We start from the raw sequence: 24,227 nt of genomic DNA, 5'->3' as shown, positions 1-24,227 counted from the left end.
CAGCAGAAACAGCAGTAGCAGAAACAGCAGCAGCAGACACAGCAGCAGCAGAAACAGAAGCAGCAGAAACAGAATTAGCAGCAGAAAAAGAAACAGCAGCAGAAACAGGAGCAGCAGAAACAGAAGCAGAAGCGGAAAAAGAAGCAGCAGCAGAAACAGGAGCAACAGCAGAAACAGCAGTAGCAGAAACAGAAGCAGCAGCTGAAACAGAAGCAGCAGAAAGAGAAGCAGCAGCAGAAATAGAAACAGCAGAAACAAGAGCAGTTTCAGAAACAGCAGCAGTAGAGACAGCAGCAGTAGAAATAGAAGCATCAGCGGAAAGAGTAGCAGCAGAGACAGCTGCAGTAGAAATAGAAGCAGCAGCAGAAACAGGAGCAGCAGCAGAAACAAGAGCGGCTGCAGAAACAGGTGCGGCAGCAGAAACAGGAGCAGCTACAGAAACAGGAACAGCAGCAGAAACAGGAGCGGCAGCAGAAACAGGAGTGGCAGCAGAAACAGAAACAGCAGCAGAAACAGTAGCAGCAGAAACAGGGGCAGCAGCAGAAACAGGAGCGGCAGCAGAAACATTATCAGCCGCAGAAACAGTAGCAGCAGAAACAGGAGCAGCAGCAGAAACAGAGGCAGCAGCAGAAATAGAAGCAGCATAAACAAGAGCAGCAGCAGAAACAGCAGCATCAGAGACAGCAGCAGAAATAGAAGCAGCTGCAGAAACAGAAGCAGCAGCAGAAACAGCAGCAATAGAACATAAGCAGCTGCAGAAACAGAAGCAGTAGCAGAAACAGCAGCAGCAGAAACAGAAGCAGCAGAAACAGAAGCAGCAGCATAAACAGAAGCAGCAGCAGAAACAGCAGCAGAAGAAACAGCGCTAGCAGAAACAGAATCAGCAGCAGAAACAAAAGCAGTAGCAGAGACAGCAGCAGTAGCATAAACATAATCAGCAGCAGAAACAGGAGAAGCAGCAGAAACAGGAGCAGCATCAGAAACAGAATCAGCAGAGACAGTAGCAGCAGAAACAGACGCAGCTGCAGAAACAGGAGCAGCAGCAGAAACAGCAGCAGCAGAAACAGCAGCAGCAGAAACAGAAGCAGCTGCAGAAACAGGAGCTGCAGCAGAAACAGCTGTAGCAGAAACAGAAGCAGCAGCTGAAAGAGAGGCAGCAGCAGAAATAGAAACAGCAGAAACAAGAGCAGCAGCAGAAACAGCAGCAGCAGAGACAGCAGCAGTAGAAATAGAAGCAGCAGCAGAAAGAGTAGCAGCAGAGACAGCAGCAGTAGAAACAGAAGCAGCAGCAGAAACAGAATCAGCAGCAGAAACAAAAGCAGTAGCAGAGACAGCAGCAGCAGCATAAACATAATCAGCAGCAGGAACAGGAGCAGCAGCAGAAACAGGAGCAGCAGCAAAAACAGAATCAGCAGCAGAGAAAGAAGCATCAGCAGAAACAGGAGCAACAGCAGAAACAGAAGCAGCAGCAGAAACAGAAACAGCAGAAACAGATGCAGCAGCAGAAACAGAAGCAGCAGTAGAAACAGAAGCAGCAGAAACAGAATTAGCAGCAGAAAAAGAAACAGCAGCAGAAACAGGAGCAGCATAAACAGAATCAGCAGCGGAAAAAGAAGCAGCAGCAGAAACAGGAGCAACAGCAGAAACAGAAGCAGCAGCAGAAACAGAAGCAACAAAAACAGAATCAGCAGCAGAAAGAGCAGCAGCAAAAACAGAAGCAGCAGCAGAAACAAGAGCAGTTTCAGAAACAGCAGCAGCAGAGACAGCAGCAGTAGAAATAGAAGCAGCAGCAGAAAGAGTATCAGCAGAGACAGCAGCAGTAGAAATAGAAGCAGCAGCAGAAACAGCTGCAGCAGAAAGAGCAGCAGCAGAAACAGAGGCAGCAGAAACAGAATTAGCAGCAGAAAAAGAAACAGCAGCAGAAACAGGAGCAGCAGAAACAGAAGCAAAAGCAGAAACAGCAGCAGCACAACCAGAAGAAGCCGAACCAGAAGCAGCAGCAGAAATAGAAGCAGCAGAAGCACAAGCAGCAGCAGAAACAGCAGTAGCAGAAACAGCAGCAGCAGACACAGCAGCAGCAGAAACAGAAGCAGCAGAAACAGAATTAGCAGCAGAAAAAGAAACAGCAGCAGAAACAGGAGCAGCAGAAACAGAATCAGCAGCGGAAAAAGAAGCAGCAGCAGAAACAGGAGCAACAGCAGAAACAGAAGCAACAAAAACAGAATCAGCAGCAGAAAGAGCAGCAGCAAAAACAGAAGCAGCAGCAGAAACAAGAGCAGCAGCAGAGACAGCAGCAGCAGCAGAATCAGAAGCAGCAGCAGAAACAGAAGCCTCAGCAGAAACAGAATCAGCAGCAGATAAAGAAGCATCAGCAGAAACAGGAACAACAGCTGAAACTGAATCAGCAGCAGAAAAAGAAGCAGAAGCAGAAACAGGAGCAACAGCAGAAACAGAATCAGCAGCAGAAACAGAAGCAACAGAAACAGAAACAGCAGCAGAAACAGCAGCAGCAGAAACAGAAGCAGCAGCAGAAAGAAGTGCAGCAGCAGAGTAAGCAGTAGCAGCAGAAACAGAATCAGCAGCAGAAAAAGAAGCAGCAGAAACAGAAGCAGCAGCAGAAACAGAAGCAGCAGCAGAAACAGAAGCAGCAGAAAGAGAAGCAGCAGCAGAAACAGAAACAGCAGAAACAGAAGCAGCAGCAGAAACAGGAGCAGCAGCAGAAATAGAAGCATTAGAAACAGAAGCAGCAGCAGAAACAGGAGCAGCAGCAGAAACAGGACAAGCAGCAGAAACAGGTGCAGCAGCAGAAACAGAAGCAGCAGAAACAGAAGCAGCAGCAGAAACAAGAGCAGCAGCAGAAATAGCAGCAGCAGATACAGCAGCAGCAGAAACAGAAGCAGCTGCAGAAACAGGAGCAGCAGCAGAAACAGCAGTAGCAGAAACAGAAGCAGTAGCTGAAACAGAGGCAGCAGCAAAAATAGAAACAGCAGAAGCAAGAGCAGTTTCAGAAACAGCAGCAGTAGAGACAGCAGCAGTAGAAACAGAAGCATCAGCGGAAAGAGTAGCAGCAGAGACAGCTGCAGTAGAAATAGAAGCAGCAGCAGAAACAGGAGCAGCAGCAGAAACAAGAGCGGCTGCAGAAACAGGTGCGGCAGCAGAAACAGGAGCAGCTACAGAAACAGAAACAGCAGCAGAAACAGTAGCAGCAGAAACAGGGGCAGCAGCAGAAACAGGAGCGGCAGCAGAAACATTATCAGCCGCAGAAACAGTAGCAGCAGAAACAGGAGCAGCAGCAGAAACAGAGGCAGCAGCAGAAATAGAAGCAGCATAAACAAGAGCAGCAGCAGAAACAGCAGCATCAGAGACAGCAGCAGAAATAGAAGCAGCTGCAGAAACAGAAGCAGCAGCAGAAACAGCAGCAGTAGAAACATAAGCAGCTGCAGAAACAGAAGCAGTAGCAGAAACAGAAGCAGCAGAAACAGAAGCAGCAGAAACAGAAGCAGCAGCATAAACAGAAGCAGCAGCAGAAACAGCAGCAGAAGAAACAGCGCTAGCAGAAACAGAATCAGCAGCAGAAACAAAAGCAGTAGCAGAGACAGCAGTAGCAGCATAAACATAATCAGCAGCAGAAACAGGAGAAGCAGCAGAAACAGGAGCAGCATCAGAAACAGAATCAGCAGCAGAGAAAGAACCATCAGAAGAAACAGGAGCAACAGCAGAAACAGAATCAGCAGCAGAAACAGAAGCAGAAGAAACAGATGCAGCAGCAGAAACAGAAGCAGCAGCAGAAATAGAAGCAGCATAAACAAGAGCAGCAGCAGAAACAGCAGCATCAGAGACAGCAGCAGAAATAGAAGCAGCTGCAGAAACAGAAGCAGCAGCAGAAACAGAAGCAGCATAAATATAAGCAGCTGCAGAAACAGAAGCAGTAGCAGAAACAGCAGCAGCAGAAACAGAAGCAGCAGAAACAAGAACAGCAGCAGAAACAGGAGCGGCAGCAGAAACAGGAACAGCAGCAGAAACAAGAGCGGCAGCAGAAACAGGTGCTGCAGCAGAAACAGGAGCAGCTACAGAAACAGGAACAGCAGCAGAAACAGGAGCGGCAACAGAAACAGGAGCAGCAGCATAAACAGGAGCGGCAGCAGAAACAGGAGTGGCATCTGAAACAGAAAAGCATCAGAAACAGTAGCAGCAGAAACAGGGGCAGCAGCAGAAACAGGAGCGGCAGCAGAAACAGAAGCAGCCGCAGAAACAGTAGCAGCAGAAACAGGAGCAGCAGCAGAAACAGAGGCAGCAGCAGAAATGGACGCAGCAGAAACAAGAGCAGCAGCAGAAACAGCAGCATCAGAGACAGCAGCAGAAATAGAAGCAGCTGCAGAAACAGAAGCAGCAGCAGAAACAGCAGCAGCAGAAAAAGCAGCAGCAGAAACAGAGGCAGCAGAAACAGAAGCAGCTGCCGAAACAGAAGCAGCAGAAACATAAGCAGCTGCAGAAACAGAAGCAGTAGCAGAAACAGCAGCAGCAGAAACAGAAGCAGCAGAAACAGAAGCAGCAGCATAAACAGAAGCAGCAGCAGAAACAGCAGCAGCAGAAACAGCGGCAGCGAAACAGAATCAGCAGCAGAAACAAAAGCAGTAGCAGAAACAGGAGCAGCATCAGAAACAGAATCAGCAGCAGAAAAAGAAGCATCAGCAGAAACAGGAGCAACAGCAGAGACAGAATCAGCAGCAGAAAAAGAAGCAGCAGCAGAAACAGGAGCAGCAGCAGAAACAGAATCAGCAGCAGAAACAGAAGCAGCAGAAACAGATGCAGCAGCAGAAACAGCAGCAGCAGCAGAAACAGAAACAGCAGAAACAGAATCAGCAGCAGAAAAAGAAGCATCAGCAGAAACAGGAACAACAGCTGAAACTGAATCAGCAGCAGAAAAAGAAGCAGAAGCAGAAACAGGAGCAACAGCAGAAACAGAATCAGCAGCAGAAACAGAAGCAACAGAAACAGAAACAGCAGCAGAAACAGCAGCAGCAGAAACAGAAGCAGCAGCAGAAAGAAGTGCAGCAGCAGAGTAAGCAGTAGCAGCAGAAACAGAATCAGCAGCAGAAAAAGAAGCAGCAGAAACAGAAGCAGCAGCAGAAACAGAAGCAGCAGCAGAAACAGAAGCAGCAGAAAGAGAAGCAGCAGCAGAAACAGAAACAGCAGAAACAGAAGCAGCAGCAGAAACAGGAGCAGCAGCAGAAATAGAAGCATTAGAAACAGAAGCAGCAGCAGAAACAGGAGCAGCAGCAGAAACAGGAGAAGCAGCAGAAACAGGTGCAGCAGCAGAAACAGAAGCAGCAGAAACAGAAGCAGCAGCAGAAACAAGAGCAGCAGCAGAAATAGCAGCAGCAGATACAGCAGCAGCAGAAACAGAAGCAGCTGCAGAAACAGGAGCAGCAGCAGAAACAGCAGTAGCAGAAACAGAAGCAGCAGCTGAAACTGAGGCAGCAGCAAAAATAGAAACAGCAGAAGCAAGAGCAGTTTCAGAAACAGCAGCAGTAGAGACAGCAGCAGTAGAAATAGAAGCATCAGCGGAAAGAGTAGCAGCAGAGACAGCTGCAGTAGAAATAGAAGCAGCAGCAGAAACAGGAGCAGCAGCAGAAACAAGAGCGGCTGCAGAAACAGGTGCGGCAGCAGAAACAGGAGCAGCTACAGAAACAGAAACAGCAGCAGAAACAGTAGCAGCAGAAACAGGGGCAGCAGCAGAAACAGGAGCGGCAGCAGAAACATTATCAGCCGCAGAAACAGTAGCAGCAGAAACAGGAGCAGCAGCAGAAACAGAGGCAGCAGCAGAAATAGAAGCAGCATAAACAAGAGCAGCAGCAGAAACAGCAGCATCAGAGACAGCAGCAGAAATAGAAGCAGCTGCAGAAACAGAAGCAGCAGCAGAAACAGCAGCAGTAGAAACATAAGCAGCTGCAGAAACAGAAGCAGTAGCAGAAACAGAAGCAGCAGAAACAGAAGCAGCAGAAACAGAAGCAGCAGCATAAACAGAAGCAGCAGCAGAAACAGCAGCAGAAGAAACAGCGCTAGCAGAAACAGAATCAGCAGCAGAAACAAAAGCAGTAGCAGAGACAGCAGTAGCAGCATAAACATAATCAGCAGCAGAAACAGGAGAAGCAGCAGAAACAGGAGCAGCATCAGAAACAGAATCAGCAGCAGAGAAAGAACCATCAGAAGAAACAGGAGCAACAGCAGAAACAGAATCAGCAGCAGAAACAGAAGCAGAAGAAACAGATGCAGCAGCAGAAACAGAAGCAGCAGCAGAAATAGAAGCAGCATAAACAAGAGCAGCAGCAGAAACAGCAGCATCAGAGACAGCAGCAGAAATAGAAGCAGCTGCAGAAACAGAAGCAGCAGCAGAAACAGAAGCAGCATAAATATAAGCAGCTGCAGAAACAGAAGCAGTAGCAGAAACAGCAGCAGCAGAAACAGAAGCAGCAGAAACAAGAACAGCAGCAGAAACAGGAGCGGCAGCAGAAACAGGAACAGCAGCAGAAACAAGAGCGGCAGCAGAAACAGGTGCTGCAGCAGAAACAGGAGCAGCTACAGAAACAGGAACAGCAGCAGAAACAGGAGCGGCAACAGAAACAGGAGCAGCAGCATAAACAGGAGCGGCAGCAGAAACAGGAGTGGCATCAGAAACAGAAAAGCATCAGAAACAGTAGCAGCAGAAACAGGGGCAGCAGCAGAAACAGGAGCGGCAGCAGAAACAGAAGCAGCCGCAGAAACAGTAGCAGCAGAAACAGGAGCAGCAGCAGAAACAGAGGCAGCAGCAGAAATGGCCGCAGCAGAAACAAGAGCAGCAGCAGAAACAGCAGCATCAGAGACAGCAGCAGAAATAGAAGCAGCTGCAGAAACAGAAGCAGCAGCAGAAACAGCAGCAGCAGAAAAAGCAGCAGCAGAAACAGAGGCAGCAGAAACAGAAGCAGCTGCAGAAACAGAAGCAGCAGAAACATAAGCAGCTGCAGAAACAGAAGCAGTAGCAGAAACAGCAGCAGCAGAAACAGAAGCAGCAGAAACAGAAGCAGCAGCATAAACAGAAGCAGCAGCAGAAACAGCAGCAGCAGAAACAGCGGCAGCGAAACAGAATCAGCAGCAGAAACAAAAGCAGTAGCAGAAACAGGAGCAGCATCAGAAACAGAATCAGCAGCAGAAAAAGAAGCATCAGCAGAAACAGGAGCAACAGCAGAGACAGAATCAGCAGCAGAAAAAGAAGCAGCAGCAGAAACAGGAGCAGCAGCAGAAACAGAATCAGCAGCAGAAACAGAAGCAGCAGAAACAGATGCAGCAGCAGAAACAGCAGCAGCAGAAACAGAAACAGCAGAAACAGAATCAGCAGCAGAAAAAGAAGCATCAGCAGAAACAGGAACAACAGCTGAAACTGAATCAGCAGCAGAAAAAGAAGCAGAAGCAGAAACAGGAGCAACAGCAGAAACAGAATCAGCAGCAGAAACAGAAGCAACAGAAACAGAAACAGCAGCAGAAACAGCAGCAGCAGAAACAGAAGCAGCAGCAGAAAGAAGTGCAGCAGCAGAGTAAGCAGTAGCAGCAGAAACAGAATCAGCAGCAGAAAAAGAAGCAGCAGAAACAGAAGCAGCAGCAGAAACAGAAGCAGCAGCAGAAACAGAAGCAGCAGAAAGAGAAGCAGCAGCAGAAACAGAAACAGCAGAAACAGAAGCAGCAGCAGAAACAGGAGCAGCAGCAGAAATAGAAGCATTAGAAACAGAAGCAGCAGCAGAAACAGGAGCAGCAGCAGAAACAGGAGAAGCAGCAGAAACAGGTGCAGCAGCAGAAACAGAAGCAGCAGAAACAGAAGCAGCAGCAGAAACAGGAGCAGCAGCAGAAACAGAATCAGCAGCAGAAACAGAAGCAGCAGAAACAGATGCAGCAGCAGAAACAGCAGCAGCAGCAGAAACAGAAACAGCAGAAACAGAATCAGCAGCAGAAAAAGAAACAGCAGCAGAAACAGGAGCAGCAGAAACAGAATCAGCAGTGGAAAAAGATGCAGCAGCAGAAACATGAGCAACAACAGAAACAGAAGCAGCAGCAGAAACAGAAGCAACAAAAAGAGAATCAGCAGCAGAAACAGCAGCAGCAGAAACAGAAGCAGCAGCAGAAACAAGAGCAGCAGCAGAGACAGCAGCAGCAGCAGAATCAGAAGCAGCAGCAGAAACAGAAGCAGCAGCAGAAACAGATGAGCAGCAGATAAAAAAGCATCAGAAGAAACAGGAACAACAGCTGAAACTGAATCAGCAGCAGAAAAAGAAGAAGAAGAAGCAAAAGGAGCAACAGCAGAAAAAGAAGCATCAGCAGAAACAGAAGCAACAGAAAAAGATCAGCAGCAGAAACAGCAGCAGCAGAAACAGAAGCAGCAGCAGAAACAAGTGCAGCAGCAGAGACAGCAATAGCAGCAGAAACAGAATCAGCAGCAGAAAAAGAAGCAGCAGAAGCATAAGCAGCAGCAGAAACAGAAGCAACAGCAGAAACAGAAGCAAAAGAAACAGAAGCAGCAGCAGAAACAGAAACAGCAGAAACATAAGCAGCAGCAGAAACAGGAGTAGCAGCAGAAATAGAAGCATTAGAATCAGAAGCAGCAGCAGAAACAAGAGCAGCAGCAGAAACAGGAGAAGCAGCAGAAACAGAGGCAGCAGCAGAAACAGAAGCAGCAGAAAAGAAGCAGCAGCAGAAACAAGAGAAGCAGCAGAAACAGCAGCAGCAGAGACAGTAGCAGCAGAAACAGACGCAGCTGCAGAAACAGGAGCAGCAGCAGAAACAGCAGCAGTAGAAACAGCAGCAGCAGAAAAAGAAGCAGCTGCAGAAACAGGAGCAGCAGCAGAAACAGCAGTAGCAGAAACAGAAGCAGCAGCTGAAACAGAGGCAGCAGCAGAAATAGAAACAGCAGAAACAAGAGCAGCAGCAGAAACAGCAGCAGCAGAGACAGCAGCAGTAGAAATAGAAGCAGCAGCAGAAAGAGTAGCAACAGAGACAGCAGCAGTAGAAATAGAAGCAGCAGCAGAAACAGAAGCAGCAGTAGAAACAGCTGCCGCAGAAAGAGCCACAGCAGAAACAGGAGCGGCAGCAGAAACAGAGGCAGCAACAGAAATAGAAGCAGCAGAAACAAGAACAGCTACAGAAACAGGAACAGTAGCGGAAATAGGAGCGGCAACAGAAACAGGAGCAGCAGCAGAAACAGGAGCAGCAGCATAAACAGAAGCAGCAGCAGAAACAGCAGCAGCAGAAACAGTGGCAGCAGAAACAGAATCAGCAGCAGAAACAAAAGCAGTAGCAGAGACAGCAGCAGCAGCATAAACATAATCAGCAGCAGGAACAGGAGCAGCAGCAGAAACAGGAGCAGCAGCAGAAACAGAATCAGCAGCAGAGAAAGAAGCATCAGCAGAAACAGGAGCAACAGCTGAAACAGAAGCAGCAGAAACATAAGCAGCTGCAGAAACAGAAGCAGTAGCAGAAACAGCAGCAGCAGAAACAGAATCAGCAGAAACAGAAGCAGCAGCATAAACAGAAGCAGCAGCAGAAACAGCAGCAGCAGAAACAGCGGCAGCAGAAACAGAATCAGCAGCAGAAACAAAAGCAGTAGCAGAGTCAGCAGCAGCAGCATAAACATAATCAGCAGCAGGAACAGGAGCAGCAGCAGAAACAGGAGCAGCAGCAGAAACAGAATCAGCAGCAGAGAAAGAAGCATCAGCAGAAACAGGAGCATCAGCGGAAACAGAAGCAGCAGAAACATAAGCAGCTGCAGAAACAGAAGCCGTAGCAGAAACAGCAGCAGCAGAAACAGAAGCAGCAGAAACAGAAGCAGCAGCATAAACAGAAGCAGCAGCAGAAACAGCAGCAGCAGAAACATAAGCAGCAGAAACAGAATCAGCAGCAGAAACAAAAGCAGTAGCAGAGACAGCAGCAGCAGCATAAACATAATCAGCAGCAGGAACAGGAGCAGCAGCAGAAACAGAATCAGCAGCAGAGAAAGAAGCATCAGCAGAAACAGGAGCAACAGCAGAAACAGAATCAGCAGCAGAAACAGAAGCAGCAGCAGAAACAGAAGCAGCAGAAACAGATGCAGCAGCAGAAACAGAAGCAGCAGTAGAAACAGAAGAAGCAGAAACAGAATTAGCAGCAGAAAAAGAAACAGCAGCAGAAACAGGAGCAGCAGAAACAGAATCAGCAGCGGAAAAAGAAGCAGCAGCAGAAACAGGAGCAACAGCAGAAACAGAAGCAGCAGCAGAAACAGAAGCAACAAAAACAGAATCAGCAGCAGAAAGAGCAGCAGCTAAAACAGAAGCAACAGCAGAAACAAGAGCAGCAGCAGAGACAGCAGCAGCAGCAGAATCAGAAGCAGCAGCAGAAACAGAAGCAGCAGCAGAAACAGAATCAGCAGCAGATAAAGAAGCATCAGCAGAAACAGGAACAACAGCTGAAACTGAATCAGCAGCAGAATCAGAAGCAGCAGCAGAAACAGAAGCAGCAGCATAAACAGAAGCAACAGAAACAGAATCAGCATCACAAACAGGAGCAGCAGAAACAGAAGCAGCAGCAGAAAGAAGTGCAGCAGCAGAGACAGCAGTAGCAGCAGAAACAGAATCAGCAGCAGAAAAAGAAGCAGCAGAAACATAAGCAGCAGCAGAAACAGAAGCAGCAGCAGAAAAAGAAGCAGCAGAAACATAAGCAGCAGCAGAAACAGGAGCAGCAGCAGAAATAGAAGCATTAGAAACAGAAGCAGCAGCAGAAACAAGAGCAGCAGCAGAAACAGGAGAAGCAGCAGAAACAGATGCAGCAGCAGAAACAGAAGCAGCAGAAAAAGAAGCAGCAGCAGAAACAAGAGCAGCAGCAGAAACAGCAGCAGCAGAGACAGTAGCAGCAGAAACAGACGCAGCTGCAGAAACAGGAGCAGCAGCAGAAACAGCAGCAGCAGATACAGCAGCAGCAGAAACAGAAGCAGCTGCAGAAACAGGAGCAGCAGCAGAAACAGCAGTAGCAGAAACAGAAGCAGCAGCTGAAACAGAGGCAGCAGCAGAAATAGAAACAGCAGAAACAAGAGCAGTTTCAGAAACAGCAGCAGCAGAGACAGCAGCAGTAGAAATAGAAGCAGCAGCAGAAAGAGTAGCAGCAGAGACAGCAGCAGTAGAAATAGAAGCAGCAGCAGAAAAAGAAGCAGCAGCAGAAACAGCTGCACCAGAAGGAGCAGCAGCAGAAACAGAGGCAGCAGAAACAGAAGCAGCAGCAGAAACAGAAGCAGAAGCAGAAACATAAGCAGCTGCAGAAACAGAAGCAGAAGCAGAACCAGCAGCAGCACAAACAGAAGAAGCCGAAACAGAAGCAGCAGCAGAAATAGAAGCAGCAGAAGCACAAGCAGCAGCAGAAACAGCAGTAGCAGAAACAGCAGCAGCAGACACAGCAGCAGCAGAAACAGAAGCAGCAGAAACAGAATTAGCAGCAGAAATAGAAACAGCAGCAGAAACAGGAGCAGCAGAAACTGAATCAGCATCGGAAAAAGAAGCAGCAGCAGAAACAGGAGCAACAGCAGAAACAGAAGCAGCAGCAGAAACAGAAGCAACCAAAACAGAATCAGCAGCAGAAAGAGCAGCAGCAAAAACAGAAGCAGCAGCAGAAACAAGAGCAGTAGCAGAGACAGCAGCAGCAGCAGAATCAGAAGCAGTTGCAGAAACAGGAGCAGCAGCAGAAACATCAGGAGCAGAAACAGAAGCAGCAGCATTAACATGAGCAGCAGCAGAAATAGTAGCAGCAAACACAGGAGCGGAGCTGTCCGGAATCAGCAGCAGAAACAGGTGCAGCAGCAGAAACAGGAGCGGCAGCAGAAGCAGAAGCAACCAAAACAGAATCAGCAGCAGAAAGAGCAGCAGCAAAAACAGAAGCAGCAGCAGAAACAAGAGCAGCAGCAGAGACAGCAGCAGCAGCAGAATCAGAAGCAGCAGCAGAAGCAGAAGCAGCAGCAAAAACAGAATCAGCAGCAGATAAAGAAGCATCAGCAGAAACAGGAACAACAGCTGAAACTGAATCAGCAGCAGAAAAAGAAGCAGAAGCAGAAACAGGAGCAACAGCAGCAACAGAAGCAGCAGCAGAAACAGAAGCAACAGAAACAGAATCAGTAGCAGAAACAGCAGCTGCAGAAACAGAAGTAGCAGCAGAAAGAAGTGCAGCAGCAGAGACAGCAGTAGCAGCAGAAACAGGAGCAACAGCAGAAACAGAATCAGCAGCAGAAAAAGAAGCAGCAGCGGAAACAGGGGCAGCAGCAGAAACAGAAGCAGCAGCAGAAACAGAAGCAGCAGAAACAGATGCAGCAGCAGAAACAGAAGCAGCAGTAGAAACAGAAGCAGCAGAAACAGAATTAGCAGCAGAAAAAGAAACAGCAGCAGAAACAGGAGCAGCAGAAACAGAATCAGCAGCGGAAAAAGAAGCAGCAGCAGAAACAGGAGCAACAGCAGAAACAGAAGCAGCAGCAGAAACAGAAGCAACAAAAACAGAATCAGCAGCAGAAAGAGCAGCAGCAAAAACAGAAGCAGCAGCAGAAACAAGAGCAGTTTCAGAAACAGCAGCAGCAGAGACAGCAGCAGTAGAAATAGAAGCAACAGCAGAAACAGCTGCAGCAGAAAGAGCAGCAGCAGAAACAGAGGCAGCAGAAACAGAATTAGCAGCAGAAAAAGAAACAGCAGCAGAAACAGGAGCAGCAGAAACAGAATCAGCAGCGGAAAAAGAAGCAGCAGCAGAAACAGGAGCAACAGCAGAAACAGAAGCAACAAAAACCGAATCAGCAGCAGAAAGAGCAGCAGCAAAAACAGAAGCAGCAGCAGAAACAAGAGCAGCAGCAGAGACAGCAGCAGCAGCAGAATCAGAAGCAGCAGCAGAAACAGAAGCCTCAGCGGAAACAGAATCAGCAGCAGATAAAGAAGCATCAGCAGAAACAGGAACAACAGCTGAAACTGAATCAGCAGCAGAAAAAGAAGCAGAAGCAGAAACAGGAGCAACAGCAGAAACAGAATCAGCAGCAGAAACAGAAGCAACAGAAACAGAAACAGCAGCAGAAACAGCAGCAGCAGAAACAGAAGCAGCAGCAGAAAGAAGTGCAGCAGCAGAGTAAGCAGTAGCAGCAGAAACAGAATCAGCAGCAGAAAAAGAAGCAGCAGAAACAGAAGCAGCAGCAGAAACAGAAGCAGCAGCAGAAACAGAAGCAGCAGAAACATAAGCAGCTGCAGAAACAGAAGCAGAAGCAGAAACAGCAGCAACACAAACAGAAGAAGCCGAAACAGAAGCAGCAGCAGAAATAGAAGCAGCAGAAGCAGAAGCAGCAGCAGACACAGCAGCAGCAGAAACAGAAGCAGTTGCAGAAACAGGAGCAGCAGCAGAAACATCAGGAGCAGAAACAGAAGCAGCAGCATTAACAAGAGCAGCAGCAGAAATAGTAGTAGCAAAAACAGGAGCGGAGCAGACCAGAAACAGCAGCAGAAGCAGGTGCAGCAGCAGAAACAGGAGCGGAAGCAGAAACAGAAGCAGCAGAAACAGCAGCAGAAACAGGAGCAGCAGAAAAAGAATCAGCAGCGGAAAAAGAAGCAGCAGCAGAAAAAGGAGCAACAGCAGAAACAGAAGCAGCAGCAGAAACAGAAGCAACCAAAACAGAATCAGCAGCAGAAAGAGCAGCAGCAAAAACAGAAGCAGCAGCAGAAACAGAATCAGCAGCAGATAAAGAAGCATCAGCAGAAACAGGAACAAAAGCTGAAACTGAATCAGCAGTAGAAAAAGAAGCAGAAGCAGAAACAGGAGCAACAGTAGAAACAGAAGCAGCAGCAGAAACAGAAGCAACTGAAACAGAATCAGCAGCAGAAACAGCAGCAGCAGAAACAGAAGCAGCAGCAGAAAGAAGTGCAGCAGCAGAGACAGCAGTAGCAGCAGAAACAGAATCAGCAGCAGAAAAAGAAGCAGCAGAAACATAAGCAGCAGCAGAAACAGAAGCAGCAGCAGAAACAGAAGCAGCAGAAAGAGAAGCAGCAGCAGAAACAGAAGCAGCAGCAGAAACAGAAACAGCAGAAAGAGAAGCAGCAGCAGAAACAGAACAGCAGAAACATAAGCAGCAGCAGAAACAGGAGCAGCAGCAGAAATAGAAGCATTAGAAACAGAAGCAACAGCAGAAACAAGAGCAGCAGCAGAAACAGGAGAAGCAGCAGAAACAGATGCAGCAGCAGAAACAGAAGCAGCAGAAACAAAAGCAGCAGCAGAAACAAGAGCAGCAGCAGAAACAGCAGCAGCAGAGACAGTAGCAGCAGAAACAGACGCAGCAGCAGAAACAGGAGCAGCAGCAGAAACAGCAGCAGCAGATACAGCAGCAGCAGAAACAGAAGCAGCTGCAGAAACAGGAGCAGCAGCAGAAACAGCAGTAGCAGAAACAGAAGCAGCAGCTGAAACAGGTGCAGCAGCAGAAATAGAAACAGCAGAAACAAGAGCAGTTTCAGAAACAGCAGCAGCAGAGACAGCAGCAGTAGAAATAGAAGCAGCAGCAGAAAGAGTAGCAGCAGAGACAGCAGCAGTAGAAATAGAAGCAGCTGCAGAAACAGAAGCAGCAGCAGAAACAGCTGCAGCAGAAAGAGCAGCAGCAGAAACAGAGGCAGCAGAAACAGAAGCAGCAGCAGAAAAGCAGCAGCAGAAACAGAAGCAGCTGCTGAAAGAAGAGCAGAGGCAGAAAGAGCAGTAGCAGAAACAGAAGCAGCAGCAGAAACAAGAGCAGCAGCAGTAATAGTAGCAGCAAAAACAGGAGCGGCAGCAGAACCAGAATCAGCAGCTGAAACCGAGGCAGCAGCAGAAACAGGAGTGGCAGCCGAAACAGAAGCAGCAGCAGAAACAGAAGCAACAGAAACAGAATCAGCAGCAGAAACAGCAGCAGCAGAAACAGAAGCAGCAGCAGAAAGAAGTGCAGCAGCAGAGACAGCAGTAGCAGCAGAAACAGAATCAGCAGCAGAAAAAGAAGCAGCAGAAACATAAGCAGCAGCAGAAACAGGAGCAGCAGCAGAAAAAGAAGCAGCAGAAAGAGAAGCAGCAGCAGAAACAGAAACAGCAGAAACATAAGCAGCAGCAGAAACAGGAGCAGCAGCAGAAATAGAAGCATTAGAAACAGAAGCAGCAGCAGAAACAAGAGCAGCAGCAGAAACAAGAGAAGCAGCAGAAACAGAAGCAGCAGCAGAAACAAGAGAAGCAGCAGAAACAGCAGCAGCAGAGACAGTAGCAGCAGAAACAGACGCAGCTGCAGAAACAGGAGCAGCAGCAGAAACAGCAGCAGCAGACAGAAGCAGCAGCAGAAACAGAAGCAGCTGCAGAAACAGGAGCAGCAGCAGAAACAGCAGTAGCAGAAACAGAAGCAGCAGCTGAAACAGAGGCAGCAGCAGAAATAGAAACAGCAGAAACAAGAGCAGTTTCAGAAACAGCAGCAGCAGAGACAGCAGCAATAGAAATAGAAGCAGCAGCGGAAAGAGTAGCAGCAGAGACAGCCGCAGTAGAAATAGAAGCAGCAGCAGAAACAGAAGCAGCAGCAGAAACAGCTGCAGCAGAAAGAGCAGCAGCAGAAACAGAGGCAGCAGAAACAGAAGCAGCAGCAGAAACAGAAGCAACAGAAACATAAGCAGCTGCAGAAACAGAAGCAGAAGCAGAAACAGCAGCAACACAAACAGAAGAAGCCGAAACAGAAGCAGCAGCAGAAATAGAAGCAGCAGAAGCAGAAGCAGCAGCAGAAACAGCAGTAGCAGAAACAGCAGCAGCAGACACAGCAGCAGCAGAAACAGAAGCAGTTGCAGAAACAGGAGCAGCAGCAGAAACATCAGGAGCAGAAACAGAAGCAGCAGCATTAACATGAGCAGCAGCAGAAATAGTAGCAGCAAACACAGGAGCGGAGCTGTCCGGAATCAGCAGCAGAAACAGGTGCAGCAGCAGAAACAGGAGCGGCAGCAGAAGCAGAAGCAACCAAAACAGAATCAGCAGCAGAAAGAGCAGCAGCAAAAACAGAAGCAGCAGCAGAAACAAGAGCAGCAGCAGAGACAGCAGCAGCAGCAGAATCAGAAGCAGCAGCAGAAGCAGAAGCAGCAGCAAAAACAGAATCAGCAGCAGATAAAGAAGCATCAGCAGAAACAGGAACAACAGCTGAAACTGAATCAGCAGCAGAAAAAGAAGCAGAAGCAGAAACAGGAGCAACAGCAGCAACAGAAGCAGCAGCAGAAACAGAAGCAACAGAAACAGAATCAGTAGCAGAAACAGCAGCTGCAGAAACAGAAGTAGCAGCAGAAAGAAGTGCAGCAGCAGAGACAGCAGTAGCAGCAGAAACAGGAGCAACAGCAGAAACAGAATCAGCAGCAGAAAAAGAAGCAGCAGCGGAAACAGGGGCAGCAGCAGAAACAGAAGCAGCAGCAGAAACAGAAGCAGCAGAAACAGATGCAGCAGCAGAAACAGAAGCAGCAGTAGAAACAGAGGCAGCAGAAACAGAATTAGCAGCAGAAAAAGAAACAGCAGCAGAAACAGGAGCAGCAGAAACAGAATCAGCAGCGGAAAAAGAAGCAGCAGCAAAAACAGAAGCAGCAGCAGAAACAAGAGCAGTTTCAGAAACAGCAGCAGCAGAGACAGCAGCAGTAGAAATAGAAGCAGCAGCAGAAACAGCTGCAGCAGAAAGAGCAGCAGCAGAAACAGAGGCAGCAGAAACAGAATTAGCAGCAGAAAAAGAAACAGCAGCAGAAACAGGAGCAGCAGAAACAGAAGCAGAAGCAGAAACAGCAGCAGCACAAACAGAAGAAGCCGAACCAGAAGCAGCAGCAGAAATAGAAGCAGCAGAAGCACAAGCAGCAGCAGAAACAGCAGTAGCAGAAACAGCAGCAGCAGACACAGCAGCAGCAGAAACAGAAGCAGCAGAAACAGAATTAGCAGCAGAAAAAGAAACAGCAGCAGAAACAGGAGCAGCAGAAACAGAATCAGCAGCGGAAAAAGAAGCAGCAGCAGAAACAGGAGCAACAGCAGAAACAGAAGCAACAAAAACCGAATCAGCAGCAGAAAGAGCAGCAGCAAAAACAGAAGCAGCAGCAGAAACAAGAGCAGCAGCAGAGACAGCAGCAGCAGCAGAATCAGAAGCAGCAGCAGAAACAGAAGCCTCAGCGGAAACAGAATCAGCAGCAGATAAAGAAGCATCAGCAGAAACAGGAACAACAGCTGAAACTGAATCAGCAGCAGAAAAAGAAGCAGAAGCAGAAACAGGAGCAACAGCAGAAACAGAATCAGCAGCAGAAACAGAAGCAACAGAAACAGAAACAGCAGCAGAAACAGCAGCAGCAGAAACAGAAGCAGCAGCAGAAAGAAGTGCAGCAGCAGAGTAAGCAGTAGCAGCAGAAACAGAATCAGCAGCAGAAAAAGAAGCAGCAGAAACAGAAGCAGCAGCAGAAACAGAAGCAGCAGCAGAAACAGAAGCAGCAGAAACATAAGCAGCTGCAGAAACAGAAGCAGAAGCAGAAACAGCAGCAACACAAACAGAAGAAGCCGAAACAGAAGCAGCAGCAGAAATAGAAGCAGCAGAAGCAGAAGCAGCAGCAGACACAGCAGCAGCAGAAACAGAAGCAGTTGCAGAAACAGGAGCAGCAGCAGAAACATCAGGAGCAGAAACAGAAGCAGCAGCATTAACAAGAGCAGCAGTAGAAATAGTAGTAGCAAAAACAGGAGCGGAGCAGACCAGAAACAGCAGCAGAAGCAGGTGCAGCAGCAGAAACAGGAGCGGAAGCAGAAACAGAAGCAGCAGAAACAGCAGCAGAAACAGGAGCAGCAGAAAAAGAATCAGCAGCGGAAAAAGAAGCAGCAGCAGAAAAAGGAGCAACAGCAGAAACAGAAGCAGCAGCAGAAACAGAAGCAACCAAAACAGAATCAGCAGCAGAAAGAGCAGCAGCAAAAACAGAAGCAGCAGCAGAAACAGAATCAGCAGCAGATAAAGAAGCATCAGCAGAAACAGGAACAAAAGCTGAAACTGAATCAGCAGTAGAAAAAGAAGCAGAAGCAGAAACAGGAGCAACAGTAGAAACAGAAGCAGCAGCAGAAACAGAAGCAACTGAAACAGAATCAGCAGCAGAAACAGCAGCAGCAGAAACAGAAGCAGCAGCAGAAAGAAGTGCAGCAGCAGAGACAGCAGTAGCAGCAGAAACAGAATCAGCAGCAGAAAAAGAAGCAGCAGAAACATAAGCAGCAGCAGAAACAGAAGCAGCAGCAGAAACAGAAGCAGCAGAAAGAGAAGCAGCAGCAGAAACAGAAGCAGCAGCAGAAACAGAAACAGCAGAAAGAGAAGCAGCAGCAGAAACAGAACAGCAGAAACATAAGCAGCAGCAGAAACAGGAGCAGCAGCAGAAATAGAAGCATTAGAAACAGAAGCAACAGCAGAAACAAGAGCAGCAGCAGAAACAGGAGAAGCAGCAGAAACAGATGCAGCAGCAGAAACAGAAGCAGCAGAAACAAAAGCAGCAGCAGAAACAAGAGCAGCAGCAGAAACAGCAGCAGCAGAGACAGTAGCAGCAGAAACAGACGCAGCAGCAGAAACAGGAGCAGCAGCAGAAACAGCAGCAGCAGATACAGCAGCAGCAGAAACAGAAGCAGCTGCAGAAACAGGAGCAGCAGCAGAAACAGCAGTAGCAGAAACAGAAGCAGCAGCTGAAACAGGTGCAGCAGCAGAAATGGAAACAGCAGAAACAAGAGCAGTTTCAGAAACAGCAGCAGCAGAGACAGCAGCAGTAGAAATAGAAGCAGCAGCGGAAAGAGTAGCAGCAGAGACAGCTGCAGTAGAAATAGAAGCAGCAGCTGAAACAGAAGCAGCCGCAGAAACAGCTGCAGCAGAAAGAGCGGCAGCAGAAACAGAGGCAGCAGAAACATAAGCAGCTGCAGAAACAGAAGCAGAAGCAGAAACAGCAGCAACACATACAGAAGAAGCCAAAACAGAAGCAGCAGCAGAAATAGAAGCAGCAGAAGCAGAAGCAGCAGTAGAAACAGCAGTTGCAGAAACAGCAGCAGCAGACACAGCAGTAGCAGAAACAGAAGCAGTTGCAGAAACAGGAGCAGAGGCAGCAACATCAGGAGCAGAAACAGAAGCAGCAGCATTAACAAGAGCAGCAGCAGAAATAGTAGCAGCAATAACAGGAGCGGAGCAGTCCAGAATCAGCAGCAGAAGCAGGTGCAGCAGCAGAAACAGGAGCGGCAGCAGAAACAGAAGCAGCAGAAACAGCAGCAGAAACAGGAGCAGCAGAAACAGAATCAGCAGCGGAAAAAGAAGCAGCAGCAGAAACTGGAGCAACAGCAGAAAGAGAAGCAGCAGCAGAAACAGAAGCAACCAAAACAGAATCAGCAGCAGAAAGAGCAGCAGCAAAAACAGAAGCAGCAGCAGAAACAAGAGCAGCAGCAGACACAGCAGCAGCGGCAGAATCAGAAGCAGCAGCAGAAACAGAAGCAGCAGCAGAAACAGAATCAGCAGCAGATAAAGAAGCATCAGCAGAAACAGGAACAACAGCTGAAACTGAATCAGCAGCAGAAAAAGAAGCAGAAGCAGAAACAGGAGCAACAGCAGAAACAGAAGCAGCAGCAGAAACAGAAGCAACAGAAACAGAATCAGCAGCAGAAACAGCAGCAGCAGAAACAGAAGTAGCAGCAGAAAGAAGTGCAGCAGCAGAGACAGCAGTAGCAGCAGAAACAGAATCAGCAGCAGAAAAAGAAGCAGCAGAAACATAAGCAGCAGCAGAAACAGAAGCAGCAGCAGAAACAGAAGCAGCAGAAAGAGAAGCAGCAGCAGAAACAGAAACAGCAGAAACATAAGCAGCAGCAGAAACAGAAGCAGCAGCAGAAACAGAAGCAGCAGAAAGAGAAGCTGCAGCAGAAACAGAAACAGCAGAAACATAAGCTGCAGCAGAAACAGGAGAAGCAGCAGAAATAGAAGCTTTAGAAACAGAAGCAGCAGCAGAAACAAGAGCAGCAGCAGAAACAGGAGAAGCAGCAGAAACAGAAGCAGCAGCAGAAACAAGAGCAGAAGCAGAAACAGCAGCAGCAGAGACAGTAGCAAAGAAACAGACGCAGCTGCAGAAACAGGAGCAGCAGCAGAAACAACAGCAGCAGATACAGCAGCAGCAGAAACAGAAGCAGCTGCAGAAACAGGAGCAGCAGCAGAAACAGCAGTAGCAGAAACAGAAGCAGCAGCTGAAACAGAGGCAGCAGCAGAAATAGAAACAGCAGAAACAAGAGCAGTTTCAGAAACAGCAGCAGCAGAGACAGCAGCAGTAGAAATAGAAGCAGCAGCAGAAAGAGTAGCAGCAGAGAAAGCAGCAGTAGAAATAGAAGCAGCAGCAGAAACAGAAGCAGCAGCAGAAACAGCTGCAGCAGAAAGAGCAGCAGCAGAAACAGAGGCAGCAGAAACAGAAGAAGCAGCAGAAACAGAAGCAGCAGAAACATAAGCAGCTGCAGAAACAGAAGCAGCAGAAACATAAGCAGCAGCAGAAACAGAAGCAGCACAAACAGAAGAAGCCGAAACAGAAGCAGCAGCAGAAATAGAAGCAGCAGAAGCACAAGCAGCAGCAGAAACAGCAGTAGCAGAAACAGCAGCAGCAGACACAGCAGCAGCAGAAACAGAAGCAGTTGCAGAAACAGGCGCAGCAGCAGAAACATCAGTAGCAGAAACAGAAGCAGCAGCATTAACAAGAGCAGCAGCAGAAATAGTAGCAGCAAAAACAGGAGTGGAGCAGACCAGAGTCAGCGGCAGAAGCAGATGCAGCAGCAGAAACAGGAGCGGCAGCAGAAACAGAAGCAGCAGAAAGAGCAGCAGAAACAGGAGCAGCAGCAGAAACAGAGGCAGCAGCAGAAATAGAAGCAGCAGAAACAAGAACACCAGCAGAAACAGGAGCGGCAGCAGAAAACGGAGCAGCAGCAGAAACAAGAGCGGCAGCAGAAACAGGTGCGGCAGCAGAAACAGGAGCAGCTACAGAAACAGTAACGGCAGCAGAAACAGGAGCGGCAGCAGAAACAGGAGCGGCAGCAGAAACAGAAACAGCAGCAGAAACAGTAGCAGCAGAAACAGGGGCAGCAGCAGAAACAGAGGCAGCAGCAGAAATAGAAGCAGCAGAAACAAGAGCAGCAGCAGAAACAGCAGCATCAGATACAGCAGCAGAAATAGAAGCAGCTGCAGAAACAGAAGCAGCAGCAGAAACAGCAGCAGCAGAAACAGAAGCAGCAGAAACAGAAGCAGCAGCATTAACAGAAGCAGCATCAGAAAAAGCAGCAGCAGAAACAACGGCAGCAGAAAGAGAATCAGCACCAGAAACAAAATCAGTAGCAGAGACAGCAGTAGCAGCATAAACATAATCAGCTGCAGAAACAGGAGCAGCAGCAGAAACAGAATCAGCAGCAGAGAAAGAAGCATCAGCAGAAACAGGAGGAACAGCAGAAACAGAATCAGCAGCAGAAACAGAGGCAGCAGCAGAAAAAGAAACAGCAGCAGAAACAGGAGCAGCAGAAACAGAATAAGCAGCGGAAAAAGAAGCAGCACCAGAAACAGGAGCAACAGCAGAAACAGAAGCAGCAGCAGAAACAGAAGCAACAAAAGCAGGATCAGCAGCCGAAACAGCAGCAGCAGAAACAGAAGCAGCAGCAGAAACAAGAGCAGCAGCAGAGAGAGCAGCAGCAGCAGAAATAGAAGCAGCAGCAGAAACAGAAGCAGCAGCAGAAACAGAATCAGCAGCAGAAAAAGAAGCATCAGCAGAAACAGGAGCAACAGCTGAAACAGAATGAGCAGCAGAAAAAGAAGCAGCAGCAGAAACAGGAGCAACAGCAGAAACTGAAGCAGCAGCAGAAACAGAAGCAACATAAACAGTATCAGCAGCAGAAACAGCAGCAGCAGAAACAGAAGCAGCAGCAGAAACAAGTGCAGCAGCAGACAAAGCAGTAGCAGCAGAAACAGAATCAGCAGCAGAAAAAGAAGCAGCAGAAACATAAGCAGCAGCAGAAACAGAAGCAGCAGCAGAAACAAAAGCAGCAGAAAGAGAAGCAGCAGCATAAACATAATCAGCTGCAGAAACAGGAGCAGCAGCAGAAACAGAATCAGCAGCAGAGAAAGAAGCATCAGCAGAAACAGGAGGAACAGCAGAAACAGAATCAGCAGCAGAAACAGAGGCAGCAGCAGAAAAAGAAACAGCAGCAGAAACAGGAGCAGCAGAAACAGAATAAGCAGCGGAAAAAGAAGCAGCACCAGAAACAGGAGCAACAGCAGAAACAGAAGCAGCAGCATAAACAGAAGCAACAAAAGCAGGATCAGCAGCCGAAACAGCAGCAGCAGAAACAGAAGCAGCAGCAGAAACAAGAGCAGCAGCAGAGAGAGCAGCAGCAGCAGAATCAGAAGCAGCAGCAGAAACAGAAGCAGCAGCAGAAACAGAATCAGCAGCAGAAAAAGAAGCATCAGCAGAAACAGGAGCAACAGCTGAAACAGAATGAGCAGCAGAAAAAGAAGCAGCAGCAGAAACAGGAGCAACAGCAGAAACTGAAGCAGCAGCAGAAACAGAAGCAACATAAACAGTATCAGCAGCAGAAACAGCAGCAGCAGAAACAGAAGCAGCAGCAGAAACAAGTGCAGCAGCAGACAAAGCAGTAGCAGCAGAAACAGAATCAGCAGCAGAAAAAGAAGCAGCAGAAACATAAGCAGCAGCAGAAACAGAAGCAGCAGCAGAAACAAAAGCAGCAGAAAGAGAAGCAGCAGCAGCAACAGAAACAGCAGAAACATAAGCAGCAGCAGAAAGAGGAGCAGCAGCAGAAATAGAAGCATTAGAAACAGAGGAAGCAGCAGAAACAAGAGCAGCAGCAGAAACAGGAGAAGCGGCAGAAACAGAGGCAGCAGCAGAAACAGAAACAGCAGAAACAGAAGCAGCAGCAGAAACAGCAGCAGCAGAGACAGTAGCAGCAGAAACAGACGCAGCTGCAGAAACAGGAGCAGCAGCAGAAACAGAAGCAGCAGAAACAGCAGCAGCAGAAACAGAAGCAGCTGCAGAAACAGGAGCAGCAGCAGAAAGAGCAGTAGCAGAAACAGAAGCAGCAGCAGAAACAAGAGCAGCAGCAGAAATAGTAGCTGCAAAAACAGGAGCGGCAGCAGAACCAGAATCAGCAGCAGAAACCGAGGCAGCAGCAGAAACAGGAGCGGCAGCAGAAACAGAAGCTGCAGAAAGAGCAGCAGAAACAGGAGCAGCAGCAGAAACAGAGGCAGCAACAGAAATAGAAGCAGCAGAAACAGGAGCAGCAGCAGAAACAGGAGCGGCAGCAGAAACAGAAGCAGCAGCAGAAACAGGAAGCTGCAGAAATAGAAGCAGCAGAAACAAGAGCAGCAGCAGAAACAGCAGCAGCAGAGACAGCAGCAGAAATAGAAGCAGCTGCAGAAACAGAAGCAGCAGCAGCAGCAGAAAAAGCAGCAGCAGAAACAGAGGCAGCAGAAACAGAAGCAGCTGCAGAAACAGAAGCAGCAGAAACAAGCTGCAGCAGAAAAAGAAGCAGCAGAAAAAGAAGCAGCAGCAGATAAAGAAGCAGCAGCAGAAACAAGAGGAGCAGCAGAAACAGCAGCAGCAGAGACAGTAGTAGCAGAAACAGAAGCAGCTGCAGAAACAGGAGCAGCAGCAGAAACAGCAGCAGCAGAAACAGCAGCAGCAGAGGCAGCAACAGCAGAAACAGAAGCAGTTGCAGAAAAAAGAGCAGCAGCTGCAATAGTAGCAGCAGAAACAGGAGTGGCAGCAGAAACAAAATCAGCAGCAGAAACAGAGGCAGCTGCAGAAACAGAAACAGCAGAAACAGAAACAGCAGCAGAAACAGAAGCAGCAGAAACAGAAGCAGCAGCATAAACAGAAGCAGCATCAGAAAAAGCAGCAGCAGAAACAGCAGCAGCAGAAAGAGAATCAGCACCAGAAACAAAATCAGTAGCAGAGACAGCAGCAGCAGCATAAACATAATCAGCTGCAGAAACAGGAGCAGCAGCAGAAACAGAATCAGCAGCAGAGAAAGAAGCATCAGCAGAAACAGGAGCAACAGCAGAAACAAAATCAGCAGCAGAAACAGAGGCAGCTGCAGAAACAGAAACAGCAGAAACAGAAACAGCAGCAGAAACAGAAGCAGCAGAAACAGAAGCAGCAGTAGAAACATAAGCAGCTGCA

The sequence above is a fragment of the Carcharodon carcharias genome, chromosome 1 (assembly GCF_017639515.1).
Source record: "Carcharodon carcharias isolate sCarCar2 chromosome 1, sCarCar2.pri, whole genome shotgun sequence".
NCBI classification, from domain to species: Eukaryota; Metazoa; Chordata; class Chondrichthyes; order Lamniformes; family Lamnidae; genus Carcharodon; species Carcharodon carcharias.
Note: the sequence above shows the minus strand (reverse complement) of the source record.